General features: G+C 42.5%; 1 pseudogene; it reads right to left on the bottom strand.

Annotated features, from left to right (window-relative positions):
- Positions 1-3138: 3138 nt before the first annotated feature.
- On the bottom strand, positions 3139-5415 carry LOC140493941 (cyclic AMP-responsive element-binding protein 1 pseudogene; annotated as a pseudogene).
- Between the last annotated feature and the right edge of the window lie 2355 nt (positions 5416-7770).

Here is a 7770-nt window from a genome sequence, read left to right as displayed (position 1 = left end):
GCATCCCACAATCACCCTCCCTATAATCTCCAGAATATTGAAAACTATCGCCCAAGTGCTCACTTGTACCAGAACTTGCTGATACATCAAAATGCTCCCATTTATAAGCAACAGCAATTTACTTTCACACCCTTTGTTTAATTCCTGGCTGTAATCATTCCTATCTTCCTGCACCACACACCCTTTTAAATCTCAATAACTCATTTTAGTTCAGACTCCCAATGATGTGTTTATTTTTTAGTTCAGCTGTGTGACTGTTTCTATAGATTCCAAGGCAACACGGTCTGGAATTCCTACCCTAACCCTCTAAGATCTGCTTTCTTCCTTTAAGTCGTTCCTGAAAAAATGTTTATTTCGCAAAAGTTTTGGTCACCGGACATAATATTCTCCATCTGTGGCCTTATGTCAAAAGTTCAATATTTTTGTGAAATTAAAAACGTGTTGATTTGTACAGATATCTTTAACTCTGCACTATCTCTGAGTGAATAATCTGTAATGTCTCCTACCCAACCACGTTGTGGGAGCACCTTCACCATACCAACTGCAGCAGTACAAGGAAGTCAAACATCACCTTCTCAACAGGTAACAGAGCTTTGGCCTTGATCACTGGTATCTGTGGAAGGAGAAATACACATCACGTTTCAGGGAGTGCAATATGATTGACAGGGAATGAAAATGGTGCAGAATTTGACTGTCAGAAATGGAAGGAAAATCCACTCATTTATTGGAAAAAAGAACTCTTGACTGTCAAAGATATTGTGGAAAAAATAACCTGATAATGGAGCAGATGGTCAGGAACCAGGCAGCAGTGGACAATTCATTTACAAAGAGGTCTGTGAACGTAATAGTAAAATATTACACCAAGCAAAAATACACACGAGAGACTGAGGAAGCTAGATAACAAACAAATGGACATCAAGGAGCCCAGAGATGAATCAGAGCAATGTTCACTTTTATGATCCCACAGTCAGAGGTGTCTAGCACAGAAACAGACTCTTCGGTCCAACCTATCCATGCCAACCAGATATTCTAAACTAATCTATTCTCATTTGCCAGCACTTGGCCAACATTCCTGTGAACCCTTCCTATTCAAATGCCTTTGAAATGTGACAATTTTAGTTGTCCTTTAGGCTCCTTTTGAATTCCCCCCTCACCTCACCCTAAACCTATATCCTCCAGTTCTGGGTTCCACCAACCTTTGTCTATTTATGCTATCCATGTCCCTCACGACTTTTTAAGCCTCTTCAACATCACACCTCAGCCTATGACACTCCAGGGAAAATGACCCCAGCCTATTATGCCTCTCCCTGCAGCTCAAATCCTCCAACCCTGGTAACATCCTTGAAAATCAATTCTCAAACCTTTCAAGTTTCGGTGCCTCTTTCTGAAAGGAGGGAGACCAGAACTGCACAAAATATTCCAAAAGTGACCAAACCAATGTCCTGTCCATCTCCTCTACTCAATGCTCTGACCAATAAAGGGAAACATACCAAATGCCGTCTTCACTGTCCTATCTATCTGCGACTCTACTTTCAAGGAACTATGAACCTGCATTCCAAGGTCTCTTTGTTCAGCAAGATTCTCCACGATCTTACAATTTAGTGTGTGAGTCCTGCTCTGATTTGCTTTTCTAAAATGCAGCACCTCACATTTATCTAAATTAAACCCTATCTGCCACTCCCCAGCCCATTGATCCATCCGATCAATATCCCATTGTATCCTGAGACAACCTTTATCACTGTCCACAATACCAATAATTTTGGTGTCACCTGCAAACTTACTAACTGTACCGCCTCTATTCACATTCAAATCATTTAAACGAATGACAAAACAAATCAAGAAAAAAATCCATTTCTCTGGGTGTGAATATGCTCTATGTTAATCCTTTCCTTTGTCTCTCTACTAGAGAAGGCTGCACATGCGTCCCGCTGAACTTTGCCCCCTACAAAGCTGGCGGCTGCACGTGTCCAGTGAATCTTTGCCCCGAATAAAGATGGTGGCACTTACTCGAGTCAATCGCTAGATGAGGCATTTTCCCGTGTACTGTAAACGGGACTGTTTCAAATTTGTAGTTTCCGATGAGCACCAAATGTCTGTAAACCCTCTCACCCCATACCAACACCATTTCCCTCCCGCTTGCTGCTGTTTATTTCTATCTTTACCAACAGCTCTCTGTCCACACATCCCGAACCGACCGCGAGGATGATCACGTGGTATAGTCTAGTCCCGCCCCGCATTCATCCTGATTGATCGGAGGACCAACTGCCCCGCCAGGTCCTCCAGCGCTGTCCCTGCCTTTCCATTGGTCCGCCTCTGACATCAATCACCCGGGACCCATTGTTGGCTGGAGCATACGGATTGCGTCGTGGCTTTTGTTGCTGTTCATGAGTTACAAGAGTTAAAAATGACACAACAGCATCTCAAAACCACCTGATGAAGAACCAGCAAATCTAGTGCTTCCAAATAATATTTTTGACCAATAACCTGGTGTTCTGTGAATTTTACTTTTGTCCATCCCAATCCAACACCTCCAAGTCACGAATGAGGGAGAGATAACGTAAGAAGTAGGAACAGGAGAAGGCCGTTCTGCCCTTCGAGCCTGCTCTGCCATTCAATAAGATCATGGCTGATCATTTCGTGAACACAGAACCATTTACCCACGTTCTCACCGTGTCCATTAATTAATTACGTTTTTAAAAAATCTAACCTAGCTTTAAAAACATTTTCTGAACTAGCATCAACTACTTCCCTGGGCAATGAATTCCATCGAGGTCAAAAAGTTCCTGCTCAATTCAGTCTTAAATTTGCTGCCTCTAATCTTGCGGTGATGCTCTCTTGTCCTGGCTTCACTTGCCAGTGGAAACATCTCTCTATTTCTATTTTATCCATTCCATTCATTATTTTATATCTTTCCATTCTTCTGAATTCCAATGAATATAATCCCAATCTACTCGGTCTCTCTTAAGCCAAACCCCTCAACTCCGGGATCAACCTAGTTAACCTCCTCTGCACCCCCTCTCGTGCCAGTACATCCTTTCTCAAGTAAGAAGACAACAACTACATGCAGTACTCCAGGTGTGGCCTCACCAGCACTCAAATAGAGCTGGAACATAACCTCTGCCTTTAAACACATTCCTTTCAGCAACGAAGGACAAAATTCCATTTGCTTTCTGAACTGATTGTTGTACCTAGTGACCAACCTTCATGCAGAAGGATGCTCAGGTCACTCTGCAGAGCAAATGATGCAAATTTTTAACATTCAAGTGATTTTATTTTTAAATGTTATTACAACCAAAGAGTATAAACTTTATATTTACAAACATTCTATTTAATTTCACAGACCATTACCCACTCACTCAATGTATCTATGTTGTTCTGCAAAGTTTCACAGTCCTCCGCTCACTTTGTCCTGCTAATCATCTTAGTGTCACATGCAAACTTTGACACCCTACATGTAGTTCCAACTCCAAATCATCTGTATCAGTTGTAAATAATTGCAGTCCCAACACTGATCCCTGAGGCACACGACATGTCAATGTTTGTCAGCCAGAATACTACTCATTTGTCCCCAACAGTTTGCTTCCTATTAGTTTACCAATCTTCTATCCATGCTAATACTCTACCGCTAATGCCATGCGCCCTTATATTGTGCAACAGCCTCTTGCACAGCACCTTGTTGATGGTCTTTTGGAAATCCAGGTACACCACATCCACTGGGTCCCCGTTGTCTACCTTGCTTGAAATGTCTTCATAGAATTCCAAAAGATTGGTCAAGCATGACCTGCCCTTCATGAACCCATACTGCATCTGTACAATGGGACAATTTCTATCGAGATTCCCTGTTATTTCTTCCTTGATAATAGACCCAAGCATCTTTCCCACTACAGAGAATAAACTAACTGGTATATAATTCCCCACTTTTTGTACACCTCCTTTTTAAAACAGTGGTGTCACTTTTGCTGTTTTCCAGTCTGCTGGGACTGCCACAGAGTCCAGTGAATTTTAGAAAATTACTGCCAGTGCATTTGATATTTTTCATGGCATCTCTTTTAGTACCCTGGGAGGCATTCCATCAGGGTCAGAAGACTTTTCTATCGTTAGCTTAATTACCTCCAAACAGTCTGAAACTAGCTGTTCCGTAATAATGATAGTTTCCAAATCCTCACCTACCTTTGTCTCTTTGCTAGTTACTGGAAAGATATTAGTATCCTCCACTGTGATATCCCATAACTAAATGCTTCTTCTCATTTTCCAAAGGACCAACATTTACTTTAGCCATTCTTTTCTCATTATATATATTTATATAAACTTTTGCTCTCTGTCTTAATAGTCTGTGCTAGTTTATTTTTCTCATGTTCTATATTACTTTTCTTTATAGCTCTTTTGTGGCTTTCAGTTGACCTTTAACGTTTTCCCAGTTCTAGTTTCATGCTGTTTTTGGCCACTTTGTACACCTTCTCTTTCAATTTGATTTTCCAGAATAGCAACCCGATTCTCCCAGCATTTCACATACTCTTTCTTCTTGCGACGGCACTCTCGAGCTGCTCCCCTGTTTTTCATGAGGCAGATTTCACATTTCTGAGTGGTTTCTTCAGCATTCTGGGACTGGCTTTGCAGGACTGGTGAAGATGCCATAAACATTCCCTGGCCAGCAGTGGAGTTCGGAGTTGTACGGACCTTATAGGTTTGGACATCTTCAGCAGCACCTCGTACAAGCACTTGGCTGCCTGGCACAGAAGGGCTTATGCCCAAAACGTCGATTCTCCTGTTCCTTGGATGCTGCCTGATTCCTGAAGAAGGGCTTATGCCCGAAACGTCAATTCTCCTGTTGCTTGGATGCTACCTGACCTGCTGCGCTTTTCCAGCAACACATTTTCAACAAAGATTTGCTGTCCATCAAGGGTCTGTGCATACTGTACAATGGCTGCTCCAACCTTGGCTGTAGGTGCGTTGGTCATTGTTAGTGTCTGGAGTCCTTGCACTCCGTCTGAACAATTGTTGGCCAGCTGAATTGCTCCCCCGCTGTGTGATAGCAATGTATTGTCTGCTGATCGTCTGATAGATGGGTGTCTGCATCGTCATTGGAGTAACAGTTGAGACAGACTCTTCTGCTGATTTTTCCTCATCAATTTCTTGGCACACCAGGGGATCAGAAGAAAGTTCATTCAGGAATTTCCTGAATGAAGGTCGTCTCGATCGAATTTCTCTATGTTTCTGAGAGTCAGTCATGCTATCCACAGATTGCTTGGAGTCCTCACATTCAGATATAGTAGAGATCTGAACAGTCTGAACTGGACGGGACTGTATGACTGAGGACTGAGCTGCTTGGATAACTCCTTGCACTTGAACAGTCTGCCCATTCGGCAAATGCACTGAAGTTACTGCTGGACTTGTCGTTGATTGGATCCCAGGCATGGTTACCTGCGTGGTCATGTTATATATTAATTATCCGGATGAAGGGACTGGGGGCATTCGAGCGAAGTTTGCCAATGATACGAAGTTAGATGGACAGGCAGGTAGTACTGAGGAGAGTGGTCCAGGAAATGGCTGATTAAATTCAACGTGAACAAATGCGAGGTCTTGCACTTTGGAAAAAAGAATACAAGCATGGAATACCTTGTAAACGGTGAGAAAATTCATAAAGCCAAAGTACAAAGGGATCTGGGAGTGCTAGTCAAGGATTCTCTAAAGGTAAACATGCAGGTTGAGTCCATGATTAAGAAAGCGAATGCAATGTTGTCATTTATCTCAAGAGGGTTGGAATATAAAAGCAGCGATGCGCTACGAGGATTTTACAAAGTTCTGGTTAGGCCCCATTTGGCGTACTGTGTCCAGTTTTGGTCCCCATACCTCAGGAAGGACATACTGGCACTGGAGCGTGTCCAGCGGAGATTCACATGGATGATCCCTGAAATGGGAGGACTAACATACGAGGATCGGCTGAGGATCCTGGGATTGTATTCATTGGAGTTTAGAAGGTTAAGGGGAGATCTAATAGAAACTTACAAGATAATACATGTTTTGGAGAGGGTGGATGCTAGGAAATTGTTTCCGTTAGGTGAGGAGATTAGGACCGGTGGGTACAGCCTTAGAATTAGAGGGGGTAAATTCAGAACAGTAATGCGGAGACATTTCTTCAGCCAGAGATTTGTGGGCCTGTGGAATTCATTGCCACTGAGTGCAGTGGAGGCTGGGACGCTAAATGTCTTCAAGGCAGAGATTGATATATTCTTGATGTTACAAGGAATTAAGGGCTACGGGGAGAATGCGGGTGAGTGGAGTTGAAATGCCCATCAGCCATGATTAAATGGCGGAGTGGCCTCGATGGGCCAAATGGCCTTACTTCCACTCCTATGTCTTATGTTCTTAGGGTCTAATTTGATCACTTTCCTTAGATACCCATTGCCGAGTATACCTCTTCATACAGTCCTTCCTTTTCACTGGAATATATCTTTGCTGAGCACTTTGTAAAACGTCTGAAAATCTTCCACTGCTCATCAACTTCCCACCATAAAATTTTTGTTTACAGTCTACTTTATGCAGATGCTCTCTCATTCAATTGTAGTTCCCAGTGTTCAAGCACAGGACCCAGTTATTAGATTTTATCTTCACACTCTCCATATGTATTCTATTTCAACCATACGGTGATCGCTTCTTCCCAGGGGATCCCGAACTCTGAAGTCATTAATTATTCCTGCCTCATTGCACAGGGGCCAGATCTTGGATAGCTTGCTCCCTTGTCAGTTCCATTTCATATTGTTCAAGAAAACTATCATGAATACACTTAGAGAACTCCTCAAGGCTACCTTGACTGAGCTGGTTTGACCAATCTACATGTAGATTAAAATCACCCACGATAATAGCTGTACCATTTGTACAGGCATTAGTTATTTATTTTTTTATTGCCCATGCCAATGTGATGTAATTATTTGGTGGCCTATACATTGCGCCTATCACTGACTTTCTTGTTAGAATTTTGACTGCATCATTCCTGTTTCTCCTAATGTATGGCAATAACAACTTCTTGCATTGTATGGAACTTTCACAATGGCAAATCTCCTAAGGTGCTTCATGGATGATCAAAACACTGATTAAAGAGAATGTTTTTAAAATACATCTTAAAAGGAAGATAGAGAAGGTTAGGGAGGCTATTCCACAGACTTCTGCCCTTGACAGCTCCAACTGTGGAATGATACAGGTGGGGTGGGTTGGAAAGGGAACGTGCAAAGGGGAAATGGAAAAGTGCAAGCAGTGCATAAAGTCTTAAGGATAGAGGAGGTTCCAGACCGAGTCTGTCATGGAGTTTGAAGCACTGCAACAGGTTCATGCATATCATGACTATGGTGCTAAAAGAGATTTCTGCTGTCTTAAACAGAGTGACGGATCTTGTGTTGTGGGCTTATGAAATGACAGTGATCTCGACCAAACATGTACGAGGCAGAGTCAGGGCAGTAATGAGATGCTGCAGCAGGAGGGGAACAAGTAACTCCATCCAAAACCCTACTCTTTCTCACCCAATTTAACTCCAAAACCGAGTGATTTCTAGAAAAGGACCTTTATATCCCACCACAACACTTTACCCCACAATCGTGGTATATGTGCACAAGGAAGAGTGGAACAGACTGTATTGGGACCCTGAAACACTTGGTAAAGACTAAAATCATCTGACTATTGAGAGCACCACCACATTGTATGGGTTTTCTATTATTTTTACTCGGTTCCTGACTTCCCTTATTTTCCCTCATCAACCTGTTCAAAGTTGTTTTTGCA

This window comes from Chiloscyllium punctatum, chromosome 23 (genome assembly GCF_047496795.1).
Source record: "Chiloscyllium punctatum isolate Juve2018m chromosome 23, sChiPun1.3, whole genome shotgun sequence".
Lineage (NCBI taxonomy): Eukaryota > Metazoa > Chordata > Chondrichthyes > Orectolobiformes > Hemiscylliidae > Chiloscyllium > Chiloscyllium punctatum.
Note: the sequence above shows the minus strand (reverse complement) of the source record. Positions and strands in the feature narration are given on the sequence as shown.